The 16289-nt window shown below is 36.1% G+C and overlaps 1 protein-coding gene across 7 annotated transcripts in view; it reads right to left on the bottom strand.

The window, feature by feature from the left end:
- The window catches only part of ADGRL2 (adhesion G protein-coupled receptor L2), a 603135-nt gene that overhangs the window by 295505 nt on the left and 291341 nt on the right, over positions 1-16289 (bottom strand). For all 7 annotated transcript variants that reach the window (XM_019501511.1, XM_019501512.1, XM_019501504.1 and 4 more), the window contains exon 3: positions 5169-5210. The gene's annotated coding sequence lies outside the window, so the exon portion shown is untranslated. The remainder of the gene's footprint in view (positions 1-5168; positions 5211-16289) is intronic.

Below are 16289 nucleotides of genomic sequence, written 5' to 3'. Positions count from 1 at the left end.
TTTTTTTATTTGTTTCACTCTGGTAAATGCCTTAAATAGAGAGCCATTTTCCATCTTTTTGTTTGCTTTTTGTTTGTTTTTTAAACATACAAGATAAAATTCAGTTCTGATTAAAGTGGATGCAACTTTCATAGAAATCTATGGCACTTGTTTCTGCTAGGCTGAATATAGAGAATACCCTTTTGTTTAACACTTGAAAATTATTTTAGTGATTTCTATCTCCTTAGCTGAACTTTTTCCTCAAGGGCTTCTGCAGTACCTTATGTTCTATCAGTTCATTCTCATAAATTTTCAGTGCTACCCAGAAAAAAGCTAAAGCTGTTTAAAGACGTGATAAGTCATGCAGAAAAAAGTATATATTGTTATATTTTCAGAATGAATCAAATAATGTGGTTTTAATGAGAAAAGTGTCTCATCTTTTGATGTTCTATACATTGTTCATCTCATGTATGAAAAATGTTCCCCACAAACTCCAATCTCTCTATTACACTTTTGTGATAAGCCTAGAACATCCACAACACATGTATATGCATCTGTTTTCTACCACACAAATATAAGTGAAGTCAGAAGTGAATAAAGTTGTCACTGTTCAGTGTTACTGGGCTTCAGCAGCAGAATATGTTAAGAATTTTAACATGTTTTCATAGGCAGTGATAGTCATTATTTAATATTTAAAAGGGCAAATTTGTAATGATAATGAATTGTGGTCAGTAAAAGTGTCATTAGCTTTAAAAGAATTGTTCACAGGCCATAGTTGTGGAGTAAAAAAAAATTTCCCTTACATTAAGACCTGAAAACTGCATTTTTCATCATTATCATCACCACAAGATATTCTTTAGATGTGTCTTTTGCTGTGAAAAACAAAATAAATTTCTTTGGACTTGAATTTAGACAAACCTAAGAAAAGTTTACAGAAGACAATAGGATTGGTGGCCTATTTACAGTAGTGCCTACAGATCTGAGTCAGGATCAAGGCTGGTTTCTCTTCAAACCAAATATTAAGAAGCAGGTCCTAACCCAAAGAGTTTCTTTACCTTTACTTCCCTTCACAACTGCACAATATTAAGTTTTGTCCTGTATGCCATGCAGATACTCTGGAGATGGTTGTGGTATTCAGGAAACTAAACTGAATATAATACAATTCCCCTAAGATTCAGAAGCCTCAATAATCTTCTAAAATAAGAAATGATCACAGTTTCACTGCATGGTGGAGAAGTATTTCATAGGGTGTTTTTGCACCCTTTAGAAGAAGCAGAGTTGGACTCCCCTGTAAAGATGGTACTAGCTGGAGTTGAAAGGGTGAAATAATTGTGGCCTGAGCGTAGATCCATTGACCATAACTTCCTAGATAAGATTTTACTAGAATTAAGGTCCCATTTGTGCCTTAAAAGTGAAAAATCAAGCACTACAGTGTTGTGGAACTGCCCAGGCTGTAGACTAAGGCCTTCTCTTACGTTAGAGAGCCTTCTCTCGCATATTGTTTTCTGAAACTGAGGCTTTATGGTGGGAGTGGGCTTAGAACTGCACCCTAAAGACATTTTTGTGTCTTTTTATTTTTGTTGTTGTCTTATATGCTGAAGCTAGGCACTTCACAATATACGTAGGCAGATAAGATGATAGTGATGATGATATGTGTATGTGTATACATGCATATACATGCATACATACACACACATTTACTTCAGCCCATAGATATACATGCATTGACCTACATATATATATTATAGATAATATGTATACATATGTATACATTTACTTCAGCCAACATCTCTTTCTTTTTGCTGTACTCTATATGATTGTTTTTCTAGCAGGATTGGAAAAAGATTTTTCATAGTCTATCTCACTTAGTTTAAATAAAAATGTTAAAAGGTGATGATCTCTTCAGTCATTACTGATCATTACCGACAAAACTATATTTTAAAATGGAGAAAACAAATGCTTTGACCTTGTGAGCTATGTAATACATTTCAAAAACAAATCTGCTACATCTCTTTGTTTAATACTTGTGATTTGCATAGTTGAACCTTGAATGCACGGTCATAAATAGTTACAGAATCCAACTTGGCATAATGCCCAGCAATGTTAGGGTGTCAGACAAAAAATCAGGTCAACCACTCATCAGGAAGCGATTCTGTCTCAACAAGGTGATGTCTAACAAAGAAGCTACAAGATTGAAGACAGATAACATATTCAGTTGCTGTTTAAAAAAGACAAGAACTTTTCATTTATCAGGGCAATCTACTGGTGATAATCAGTAGACTGAATGAACTCCCTCTTGTAAAAAAGAGAAAAGCCCATCAATTGTTTTTGCTAATTAAGATGAATATTATTCCTGTGAAATGAACCAAAAAGTTGTATGAAACCAGAATCCCAAAAGAGATCTATAATCAACTAGAATAATTGCATGGTTTTAATTGAGAGAGAAGTGAGAACTGTATTTTTGTCTTCTTGAAGAAATCATAGCAACACTAGTCTTCATTTATTAAGTTTTTTCCCCAATCTAATTTAATCTAAAATTTTTTCTATGGGTTAAGAACGTTTATGGAATTAAAAAAATCTGTATAAATGAGAAAATTGTTGCATATTTAATGAAATGTTACTGTGTGTGTGTAGTCAGCAATAATGTGAGGTACCAAATAATTTATTAACATACAGAGGGAAAAGGATCTTTTGACTGAAAACTAGATGCTGTGCTGTTTATAGTAACGTGCATTTAATCTTTATTCATTAAGCACTGCTAGAGTTAGGAATGAGAAGGAAAGTATATTTTCTTAAAGTACAAATTAATTATATTCCACAATTTATTTTCTTCAGATATCTGGCATTTATCACCCTTTTCAAAGAAAAAAAAACCTAGTTGTATTAAAGGAAATATTATTGGCAAGCTCAATTTCACATACTTTATACAAAAGATACCCAATATGGGAATACATTTATGTTTGACTTAATGTTTATACAGTGCTAATCCATAGCCTGCATCATAATCCTGTATGTGCAAATCATTTGCAAAACCTCACATTTGGGGACGCGTACATGGTTACAATTATAACTCCTCCCAAAACATTAGCAAGAAAAAGAAAGAAAGAAAAACTGCACTATGTATCACCCTCCAATTGCCCAGTGTACTTATGTATTATTTTGTCTATATAAGACATAGAACCCTTTCAGGTCAGAGCCTTTGTCCCCTCTGTTCTGTATAGTGCAAAGCATGCTCTTGGCACAGAACCAATAATAATAATTTTATTTAACATGCAAACTTATATCTGTATTGACCCTAACCAGAATACTAGCTGAATACATTTGTTGTCAGCCTAAATGAAACATCATTTCTCTTCCCTGCCTTTCCCACTAGCCGCCTTCACAGGCTCAGCCTCAGGCTAACATGGCTTTAAGTAGGCTAAAGCTGCTAGTAAACATTTACCTTTGACAATATTATTGCTTAATGAATATTGTAGAAAAGTATGCATGCACTGAAAGTGTCTGTCTGTGGCTGCAGTCTACATATGATCCTTGTGCCAAGTACCTACTGCTAATAGGCAAATATACACAAAAGAGACAGGCTCTTTGATGGTTTAATCCCAAACATACTTAACTGTCATGTAGTTAATCTTTTTTGATTAAAAATAACTCTTCAGTTCTTCTTGAGAAGTTGCTTTTTTTGTTTGTTTGTGGATAAGGGAGGTTAAATGTAGTGTCTGCTTGAAACTGTTCTCTTTTATTTGTTAGTTCCACTTTTTTTGCTTTATTCTTTAATCACAACTCTCCCCCCCCCTCGCCCCCCACCCCAAAAGAATCATTAGCACTGATACTTCTGAAACACCCACTGTTTGAAAGCAGGTAAACATTCCCTTATAGACATCACCAAAACAAAGTATTCATTGGTATTATCAAGTGGTTTGATCTATAGGTTACAAACAAGTTTTTCTTTATTGGTTTTCTTTCCTCTTCAAACAACTTCACCTGCAGCTTTTACTTTCCTAGAGAAAAAAGTTTCCAAAGAAAAATTCCCTTGCCTTGTGCATTGAAACCCCTATCATCATTTTTAAAGTTCAGTGTAAGCCTTGTGTCTTGCTCTGGATTTTGTTGAACACCAGGAACATCTCTGTTTGTATCAAAGACAGCAGAAAACCATCTTGGTACTCATTTAATATCCTTCATTGTGTTTATGTATGTCTTATGCATTCATTTTTTTTAATAGTCTCTTTTCAAAAACAGGTTTTGAATTCCTTCTGGGATTAGATGCAACATTTTTTCAATTGTAACGCTAATAAGTAGGTACAAATCATGTTTGAATACGTGCACAAATGGGATATTTTCCCAATAATATTTCTTTCCACTGTAACGGTAGTTCCACTTCATAATGGTTTTATGCTGATTTCAAAATACATTTTTATGGAATGGGAAAGAAATCCCTTTATAAAGAATATGCCCAAGACCTGTTGGAAAACATCTCTCCGTAGCAACACAGTCAAAAGATTCAGTATAGTTTGCTTGGAAATGTTATTTTAGGGTGACCTTTACATGTACAATATGATGAATTTTTTCTTTTATTTGATTGTAAAAATGCCATGATCAAAGAGTAAAATAAATATTGCTTTTCAGTTATAGAAATAAGAGATAACAATGGAAACCATGTTTTTAAACAACATGATAGCATGTAGGACTCACAGAAGGAATGTTGTCTACTTTTGGAAAATATACAATTCTAAATTCACAGATGCAGCAAAGCCCTAGTGAAACATAAATAAAAATCAATTTTTATACAATTCAACATAGTAAAACATTCTAAAGGACTCACCTTCTCTCAGTCTAAAAAGAGAGAAACACTTACTCTCTCTACTGATAAAATAAAATCATGTTTATGTCTGTAGGCATGTATAAATTATACAGAAAAAACAGTACTGAATGCTCCAGGTTCAGGAATATTTCCAACAGCGATGGTAATTTTTTATAATTCTTTAGAAACAAATGTAATGTTCTGTAGGACTTTCTTGATGGCTTGCATCATTTGAATATTCAAATATTTACAGCTGTTAAAACTGTAATAAAATTGTAATTATCAGATTGTACATTTATTTTTAAGCAAATTGACAACCTTTTATTATAACAATTTATTTTCTGTTCTTTGAATTCAGTATTATCAGATGTAGAAACAGCGTTCTACTTACCATTCTGGGAAAGATGAAATTTATCATCGTGCCATAAATACCCTAGAAAGCAAAGAAAATGTTATTAGTTATTATTCCTTCATCCACAGGGATTCTAAATGTCAAACACAATGCATCAGCAGGAAAACAAAAGTAAAATGAATCTATGGTTGAAACACAGATCGATATTTTAATGCAGTTCTGAATATACATTACATATACTTATCAGGGGCCAAGTTTTGAAAAAGCTGTATGCATTACATGTTTTTGGTTTGGCATTGCATATGTATTAGTATCTGTCAGCACACTATTTGGAAAAATATGGACCTAGGTTCTTGGCTTTCTCTTTGTACCTTTGAAAACCAGCCCCTGGACTTACTGTCATTTTTACCATAGCGTGGCTCTACAGTACAACTCTACATAGTAATACATGCTATCTGACTCACTCACTCACTCTCAGTGGAAAGGAGAAGTACTCCTAGTTTCTCTACTGACAGAACAAAACTGCCTTACCAGTGGTAACAGAGTGACAGATCAGATAAAGTACCTTGTTCTATGGAAAGCTTAAAAACATGATGCATAAAACTGACGAAAAGGTTATTACACAGAGATATAGTGTGTTAGGATTGTTTTCAACAAAGTGAAAGAAGTTATTTCTTTGTTTGCTTTTCTTGTACTTATTTCAATTCCTTGGCAAATGTCATGTTTAAAAAATAATCTCTCTTAGATTTTTTATTGAAATAATTATTTTTATATATGGAGAATTAAAGAAGGAATGGTCATTCTGTTTCCAGGGCCTTTTTCTAGTCTCTGGTAAGATTCCCACTTGTTCCAAATATTATGGCTATTTTCTTTCCTCTAGAATTAAGACTGCAAATTCCTTTAAAGAAAGTTACCACTGAGCTTACAGATACTTCCCTTTTTTGGTCATTATCTACCCAGGCAGAGCTCGAGTCTCATATAGCTATCTCTGATCAGTGCCCTAAATCCTGAACACTGAAGTTTGAAAACAAGAGTCTTGTGAGATAATAGGGCCCAGACTTTGCAGCCTTCCCTCCCATTAAGTAGAAATTTACTCCCACTGTTTTCAGTGTAGTAATCTGGAGACTAAGGATCTCTGCAGTAAGCAGGGCATGATATGACAGTACTTACTTTTACAGACAGGTGAATAAAAGTTTATACCAAAAACTGACTAGGTCTTAAACTCATTTGTAATTAAACACAATCTACGTTTTCATCTATTTAAACAGAACAGCCAAAAAAAATACATATTAAATGTACAAGAAAGGGGAAGCATGGGAATAGAATATAAAACTAAGTCTTGAAAGATATGTCTGACAATTAGAAATGGAAGACTTTAAAAAAAATCACAGATGCTATGGCGTGCACACACACACACACAAAAGAACAGATTTTGACATGTAGGTGGAACGTAAAACCTTTGCAGAAAAGGGAACAATTAAATCTAAAGGCTGATATGTTACTTTCCCCCTAGCCCTGGCCTCATACACTTAAGGAGAAGTGCATGAAATACACTTGCAGAATGAAATATAGGTGTGGTAAGGGAGTGCCAGCTGGAGGAGAATTCCCCTGGCACAGGAGCAGCCTCAGTGTTGGGAGATTACTTTGGGCAGAGAAGGAGCCTTTAAAGTTCTTAGTGCCGCAGAGATTCGAAGCTGCTCCAGGTTGCAGCACACAGGCAATCTGGGTAAGGCTGCTGAAAATTGGAACAATCCCCAGAGGCTGCTCTAATTTACGCTGAGCCATTCTGGCCCTTATCCAGCCTTAAATTTGAGCATCACAAAGATGGCTTAAAGCCACTTTTACCCACTCTACTTCTGGCCTGAATATATTCTACGTTGTGGTTTCTGAGATATGTTTTATAGAATCTCCCTCTGTATTTGGCCACTGAAGGACATAATAACAAGGCATCCCTCAGCCAGCAGTATCTCACTTCAGGAAGTATTACACAAACTCTAAATGTATGTCTCAGTGCAGCCAAGTTCCAAAGAGGGAAAGGAAATTTGCTACATCAGTTCTTCTTTCTGCTCCAGCCTTCTTCCTAGAGATCCTTGCCACTCTTTTAGCTAGATCCAAGCCTTGTTTCCCTGCCCCTCACATCTCCAAAATGCTGGCCTACCTCTGTTACCTTGGCCTACCTCCCTTTGAGGCTGTACAGTTACTGTCCTTCCCATACTTGAGGAAGGACATTTAACCCCTTACAATCCCAGAGTAGAGCCATTTTAGAAATGATTTTTTCTCCCCGTAGAAATTCAGCCATTACGCACACATTAGCAGAACTCCCACTGATTTCAAAGAGATTTCAAAACATATTTGAGAAAGGCAACATTCAGCATTACAGTGTGAATTTGGTTGAAAGATATGCAGTTGCATAAAATCAGATCAAATATTTTACGATGGAGATTGAAGGTTATGTCCTTATTTGCAAGTATCTTCCCCCATGGGCCAGCTTGCAGAATTAGGTCCATGGCTCCAACTGAATAACTACTTAAATTCATGTTTAACACATGTGACTGGCCGACTGAAATAACTGCAACTATTCATGTATCTGAAGCCAGAAGGATGTTTACATGCTTTGCTGTATCAGGGTCTAAATGTTTCACTGGATTCAACTGAGCATGCCGGCTAAGAACAGAAGTAATTAAGCTTGACAGTTAATATGAGACAGGCAGGATTATTAATTTCAGAGCATCTGACTGTATTCAGAATATGATTTATTACTTTTTAAAAATACCTCAGTTGAAGGCTGTTACTGGGTTTTCTACTTTCACCAGCAAAATAAATGCTATAAGAGGATATGAACATGATAGCCTCAGGTTTTAACTTTGTTCTTTGTATGCCAATAAGGAAAGCTCTTTTATGTCAGATTTTATTTTTTATTAATTTTGCAACTGGCCTATGTCTTTCAGCATGAACATTACAAAGTGGAAAAACTCACTGGATCTTGTAGTTCCTGCTTGCTCATTTCACTTTCTGAATCAATAAACAGAATCAACAATTTTTTATCACTAGCTCCTGAAGAGGGCAGCACGTTCTAGGTATTACTGATTAGTAAGCTAAGACATGACAGCTCTGGCTTTACTGTACTTTAAGCAAAGAAAGCAGGGGGAAAAGCCCATTCTGTATATTTTGTGTAGACAGTTCCCATGATACAATAAGCCAGCAAAAGTTCTAGGCAGTTGCAGACCAAGGTCAAAACTGTATTTGATTATTAAAGAGAACATTCAAATTAGGTACCTGCAGCAATGTATTTAGAAAGGAATCAACAAAATACCAGCAAGGAGTACTTCCACAAGGAATGTGTTTTATCTTTAACACTGTAGATAACTTTTCCTATTGGCAGTGCATTGACTATCGAAACTACTAAAGGGGTTAGATTTAATTATCTCACTTCTTGCACATTTCATCTCAATTGCTATGGCAACATCCAGTTGCCTCAGCAGCAATGTACACTTTAATCAGATATTTCCTCACTCATTTCTCTGTGCACCACAGCAATGTAGTCAAATTTACAGCCAAACTCTGATGCATCTGATAAAATCTCTTAAGAATGAATGGTTAGGTTCCCCATGACCACCCACCCACCTACACAATACTTCCAGAGACTTTTGCACCCTGATGACAAACTCTGTGAGAGATGAAAAGTGTGCAAACTTTAACTCTTTTCTACTTTATTGATTTTTTGTTATTGCTCCCACCACTCCCTTTTATACAAGCTCCCAATACAAAGCTCTCAATAACCCTGCCAACAAGTTAACAGGCAGGTCCTCTGGTTTCTGCAAGGGATTGAGAACAAGAAACAGAACAATTAGTTGAACAACATGGTTCATTCCATTTCCACTGCTTCCCAAAAAACCTCTTTGCCTAATTACTTATCTCTTGATTGGATACTTCTTGGAGTATGCCACAGCTCTTCAAATTCTCTAATCAAAACATCAGGGACAAAGGCTACAATAAAAATAATTAGGGGTGACAAATCTATACCTGGGATTACATCTTGAGAGGTAGATAGTGTAAAAAGTCAGGAGCCTAATCATGCATATAGAAGTTAGTAAGTTCTAATTATAGAAAGCTTTGCTATTTTAGAAGCAGAAAATTTTATGAGTTGAATGCGTGCAAACTGAGAGGGCATTTAATAGCAGCCTTCAACTACCTGAAGGGGGGTTCAAAAGAGGATGGAGCTAGACTGCTCTCAGTGGTAGCAGATCACAGAACAAGGACCAATGGTCTCAAGTTGCAGCAAGGGAAGTTTAGGTTAGATATTAGGAAGAATTTTCTCACTGCGAGTGTAGTAAAACATTGGAACAGGTTACTCAGAGAGGCGGTAGAATCTCCATCCTTGGAGGTTTTTAAGACCTGACTAGAAAAAGCTTTGGCTGGGATGATCTACTTGGGGATGGTTCTGCTTTAAGCAGGGCATTGGACACCAGGGGTTCTCAATCTTTTTTGTACCAGGACCCATTTGTAAATATTGAGGGCTATGCTGATAGGATGGTTTTCCAAAATTAAACTGACAAAGCAAATCCTTCAAACTCTACTCACACGAATAATCCTTAAACATACAAATAGCCTATTTGTAATAATTATATCTATATCTATATACACACACACACACACACACACGACTATCGAAACTATATATATATGCTACTCATGTTTCAAAGAAACCCATATATATATATATGCGCTACTTCTGTTTAAAAAAGTTTGCAGGATTGGGCTTCTAGAGCCAAAGTGGCTACTTTCCCTGCAACATTTATTAAAGAACATTTACAAGTTTTAATAGAGTAGTTATACAGCATTTAAGCTATGGGGAAAGCAAAGATCATTTAAAGTTCAGTTTGCAGTCTTTTACTGAAATTGAAATGCAAAAGGCATTTATGCCTAAAAAATTCCAATGTCAGTTAAAGATAATCACAATGTTTTCCATATAAGTTGTTTCACTTAAAGAATTCATATGAAAAGTGATTCATATGATTTCAATAAACCTATGTTGATTTCCACCAGCTAAGAATCTAGCCCATAATTTTTATGGTATTGCTTTTATAGCACTGTAAGTATTCATGACCCTGTACAATTAGGGAACTATGCCAAACTAATAACAGGTTCCCTGACCTGAACAGTCTATATAAAACTAGAGGCACTAGTAAATAAAATATGATACAAATGAAAGAAGAAACTTGTCTCCTAGTGCTGGGGCTCAAGGAAGGCATGAAGATGCAAGTAGGGTAAGGAAATGGTCAGAAGAGAAAGATGGCAAACGGTAGAGAAACAGAGATGTGGGAAGGACAAAAGTAAGGTCTTTGTCATCACTGCATACACCTGCAATGTTCCTATATCCTCACTCTGTTACTAAAACATATGAAACATTATTTTCTCTCTTGTCTTCCTATCTCCAAGTATCATTGTAAAATTAAAATTAAATTAAAATAAAATTAATGGGGGGAAAAGTGCCTGGGAAACATGTACCTATAAAGTGGAAGAAGGGGGGAAGCTATTTATGAAGAAGTCAAGAGGACATCTAGATTAATGGTATAGACAAATTAAAATCATAACCTCATTAATTTTTTCCATTGAAAGTGCCTGCATTAATTAAGGGACACCATCAACTTGAAATCTAGTAAATTTTTCAAAAGTCTTCAAAGTTGTTTCAGTAACTATTCATTAAATTGTTGTGGTTTTACAATTAGACCCGACTGCAAACTTTTGTTCGTATGCTCAGTGTTACTTATTTATTTAATCCCACTGAATTCAAAGCAGTAATAAATTCAAACTGCTCAAGTAAGTAAAGTGAAGAACACACATAAGAGTTCACAGAATCCAGGGTATGATTTTGTATTCTTTTCTTTATATTTTTTGCTCTCTTTTTTCTCTATCAGACTAGTATAAAAATAGGAGAACTCTACAGGCTATACAGAGAAATCAGTGAACCTGATATATACAAAGTGCTGCCAAATTTACAAAGTATTTTTTTCTATCATTCACATAGTAATCTTAGGTCTTACCTGTAATAACAGTAAGTAAAAATATTTGCAGACAGAAGGGTGATTTTTAAGCTGAGTGTCTCTTTACAAGGGAATGATAGCCATATAATAGCCTGCTTAAACTAGAGCCTCAAATTCTAAATGCAGTTCTCTACTGGTTCTATATGTGGGTTAGAGGAATTTCTATAGGTGTCTCTTGAAGCTAGAGTCTAACCCCTATTCAGTTCTATAGAATCTGTTTAGAGGGGCGAGCCAATAGAGTTTTTTGCAATTTTTGCTGCTCTGCACATATGGTGAACATACGCTAATCTCTTTCTTAAACCTTAAGAGAAGCAGGGAATAGAACCTGACTACTTAATGGTTAGGAGGCACATTTTAGGAGCTCCTGCTTGATTTTATATAGAGAGAATTTATACATGCTTTTACTATAGTACAATGCTCCTTAAAGGGATTATTAAGCTGTTAGACAAATTAAAATTAAACAAGAGGTAAAGGTGCACTTGAACTAAAAACTGTTTAAAAATGCCTACAGGCAAGACAAAAGTCAGCAGCAGAAGTTTTTCCAACTGCATGTCTCCATGAGCAATTTGGGCCTACTGCCTATTCTCCCACTTACGCTGCAGGAAATGATTTGAAAAATGCTCAAATCAGGTGCTGTTGAACTCCAAGCAGAAAGACATGTGAAACTCTTTTTTTTGCTTGCCCTCAAGACAAGAAATGGAGGAAATTGCTATTCAGAATCTAATCTGAAGGACTGAATGAGAAAAAAAGAATACAGCACAGAAACTGTAAAAGACCGGAGACCAAATATCTAATGAGAGGCAGCTCAGTATCCCAGCACCATCTAGAATCCTGGAGAATCAAAGGAGTCTGACGTGTTAGAATAGTTGAGATTCCAGGTGATGAAGAAATTCAAATTTGATTCTCTTTCTTTAAAAGTCATATGCTGATATATTTCCTAACAGTAAATGCCAAGGATTCAACTTAACTTGTAAGGGTCTAGTAGAGTTCAGTGAGGAAACCCAATGTTAATACCATATTTACTTGAATCCAAGACAAGGGGAGAAGCCCTTTGTCTTGGATTCAAATACAGATGGGTGGCGGGGGGGTGGGGGCAGTTGCTGCAGTTCAGGCTCCAATCTTGACTTGGGATCAGGGTCAGAATCAGAGTTGCAGACACTGCTCCTTGACACCTCCCCTTCCCCCACCACTGCTTACCCTCCATCATGGCTCCAGCTTGGCTATGGTCAAAGGCAGTTGGTAAGAAGCAGATGGGGGGAAAGTGGTGGAGGGGCAGGGGTCAAGGTGTGGGGAACAGGTGCCGAGGGGGGGAGGGCAGGCTCCACAGTGGGGTCAGGCACCCAGGCACACAGGCATAAGGAAGCAGGCAGCAGCGGGGACAAAGGGTTGGAAGAAAATGGGCAAAGGATGGAGTCAGGTCATTGACTTCTCCTCTACCTGCCTGCCTTCAGGGACAAATTTAAGATGAACTTCCAATAATTAGATTCTATACATGGAAAATTATAACAAACTTATATATTTTCTATGTATTGAATCTTTAATTACTGCGGGGAGGTCATCTGAAATGTTAAGTCTTTTTGGATTCAAGTAAATATGATACATGTAAGCAGTAATCAAAAGGAGTGCAAGGAATGCACATTGCTCACAGTGATTCAATATTCTGGATATTGCAATCAAATCTTTAACTAGTCATTCAGGCAACTATATATATATATATATTACTGATATTCATTTGTATGTGTTAATGCTAAATTTGGGCATGCAAATAAAGTTCCACATACTTGCAAAAGGATTTACCTCCAAATGTTAAATGTATATTTGTACAGACTGGCAGATAGAACTTTCACATTCAAGGACAGACTATTTCACTTGAGCCTAACCTAGTCACACTGGCTATGCTGAAAGAGATTGCCACGCAGATAAAATAATTACTTGCATTCTGAAGAAGTGACAGTAATCAGCAATGGAGACGAAGGAAGCTAGATAGCCCATCACATTGGTAACAGAGTACAGAGGACATAAACTTATTTCACCAGGTGTTGCCATATAGAAACCCATAGAGCTGATACCTTTTGAACCAAAAATAACAATGGTCACATTTGTGCAAAACTGTGCCCAAGCTAATTAGCCTCCCTGCAGCTAAAGTGCACTTAAAGTTTCAATAAAGTGCCTACACTGCTTCCAGTTTGGGTTCTAGTGTTCATAGAGCAGCATAACTCTTCTTATTTCCTTTGACCTCTTTCTGCCAGAAAGGTTGCACACTAGTGAAACCTCTACAGTCATTGACACATTTATATTTGTTCTGTGGACAGATGGCCAATGGTTGGCAAGTGGGCATCTTTCAACAACACTTTATTGATAAAGTTTTCGAAAAATCTGGATCATTTCAGGACATAAGGATATGATTTTGTCCTCATTTATCTCCACTTTATAGTGGTGTAACTTTATTTGTGTCCCTGGACTTACTCCTGATTTGCACTTGTGAGAGAAAGTGGAAGTCAGGACCTTTCATTTTGTATATATGGAAACTTTGTATCATTGAATTTTATTTTTTGCGTAGCCCAGCTGCTAAATAACTAAAGGAAATGGCCAATTCAAAGACACAGAAAATGAAAACAAAGGAAATATTGATGCCTGAATTAAAGGTAGTGTATCAAGGAGAGATGTGGCTTTCTACTGGTAAAAAGATAAATTAATTCTACTTTGTGCTGATGTACGCTTTGGCTCAAAGTTCTGTTTTTGTAATCTAATTGTTATACCTAATCTACTTGAAGCAAGTAGCCAGATTCTGATATCATTTGTTGCCATATGAAAAGGGAAACAACTTATATACAAGAATGTGCCTTTCCCTCAGAAGAGAACACCACGAGACAATATTAATCTGAAATTAATAATAGCATCAAAGGCATTCTGCTTAAAGTGCTTTTCTCCTCTCAAAAATGCCTGTGTAAAAATGTTCCTTTTTTCAGTATATCTGCTCTCTAGACAAAATCCAAGTCCTCCTGAAGTCAATGGAAAGACTTACTTCGGGATCAAGCCCCTTGCATGTATTCAGATTCACATCTGATTACTTCAGGAAAAAAATGCTTTTGTTACAGCTCCAGTTGAGCAAGCTGCTTTCTATTTGTTGCAAATCACCTATTGTATCAATGATTCTATTGACACAGTCTTGTTATGTTCAAAATCTGCCCTTGGTTACAACTGTACAATCCTACTGAAGGACAGTAGACTTGTTCACATGTAAAGATACTGGTCTGCAGTCTCTTGATTAATATGGGACATGCATATGGCAGAAAAATCCTAGACTGGCCCTTTAAGAGCCCAGGTTGTGTTTACAGGGTCAGAAATTAGAAGCAATAAATTCACTTCTTATTAATAAAACTATGAAAATCTAATATGGAAATTACTGAGATGTGGAGCCTTCGTCTGCCATTGTCACAGTCATTTTTTAAAACAGAAATGCACTAAGCTGGTTCCGTCTATGAAACAATTCAATTGTTTGATTATTGTTGTCTTACTGCTCATGAGCAGAACACATTTAATAAATGTAATTGTACCATTTTTGCATGTCCACATAATATACTCCTGTTGCAATATTACTGTTGCTTTTTTGGGTATATTTGAAGTGTGCTGTGGGCTGATGTCTTATTTATTATATGCAATGTTTAGAAAGGCAAATTTGCTGAAAGAACCTTGAAAAATAATAGGGGTGTGTGCATGGTATGTGTATAGTAAGGCTGGGATTTTCAAAGACATTAGGGGTCCAATTATCACTGAAATTCCATGGAAGATAGGCTCCTTTGGAAATCCCAGGCTATGTATATAATAGAATTTCTCAACATTTATTCATCCATGTACCTTAAAGCAAAATCTCAGTGTTATCAAGTACCCAACACATAATAATGGGCTTTGCAATTTCCTGAATAGCTTTTACAAGTAGTATTTGTGCCTCTTTCTTTCTCCTCCCTTTCCTGTGTACCTCCTCCTCCCTATCTTCCACTCCCTCTTCTTTAAGCCTTCCTAGTAACCTGATGGATTTGGCAGCAACTGGGGTCATCATGGTGATCAATGACTTTTGCTGTTGAGCATTCAGCCATTGATCACATTGAATAGATTCATATATCTTTGGCATGCCATCACAAGCAGCTCTTCTACTTAGCCTGCCAGCTTTCTGTCACCTCAAGGATTCAAAAAAGTTCAGAGACAGTGTGAGAAGGTTACATAATTCTGTCAAAAGATCACTTCTTTGATTATTTTTATCTTATAGATCCCCAGGCCTACCCTTTTGGGGTCTATTTAAGACTGAGAACTGTCAATATGTTACATATCACAACACTGCAATATAAAGATTAATATATAAAATACATACATTCCCTTTCCTTACTCAGAATAGCAGGAGCCTGCACTCATTTCTTTTATGAAAAAAATACTACATAACAATGAGGAGAAGCTACAGCTGTATTTGTGTGTGTGTACTTTAGTTGTGATTCAAAACACATCCCTATAAAATGTCTGATATTATTATATCTCATGTTCTTACTCTCTTATATTTAAATATGCTGCACTCAATTTATAAGACTAAAAAGTAACTTGAAAAGCTAGGATAAAAATATTCACAATTTAACAGCTTCACTTTGGAAACTAAAATACATTTCACTGAGTCATTAAAAGGACACTTGGAACTTGAAAGTCACATTCTCATCCAAAAATGGTTAGATCAGTATAACTGAAGGAGATTAGAGAATTTCTTTTTTATTTTGCTCTATTTTTCGCTTGTTTAGTTACTGCATTTCAGCACTTTGCATGTAGTGAATCTCACTGGTTTGTTAATGGTGCAGGTTGTCTATTGGAGAAAGCAGCTGAAACTGAAAATGAACAAGTAGTAGACAAAGAATGAGAATTTCTCCAGTCCAGAGGGCTAACACAAAGCCAGTGTGCTACTAATGCCCTATTTCAAAGTCTTCAATTAATTTTTAGTGGTGCATAGGCCTCTGCCTGATGCTTTATATCTGGGTAAATTTTTTTAGAAAGTGAAAAGGTTAGCTTGAGCAGGTTTGATGTGCCTACTGGTCTTCCCACAAGACCCTTCAAAACATCAGTGGGGGGGGGGGGGGGG

The sequence above is a fragment of the Gavialis gangeticus genome, unplaced genomic scaffold (genome assembly GCF_001723915.1).
Source record: "Gavialis gangeticus isolate Ggan-Ray unplaced genomic scaffold, GavGan_comp1, whole genome shotgun sequence".
Classification (NCBI taxonomy): domain Eukaryota; kingdom Metazoa; phylum Chordata; order Crocodylia; family Gavialidae; genus Gavialis; species Gavialis gangeticus.
The sequence above is the reverse complement of the archived record's forward strand: the minus strand, read 5'-3'. Positions and strand labels throughout refer to the sequence as shown.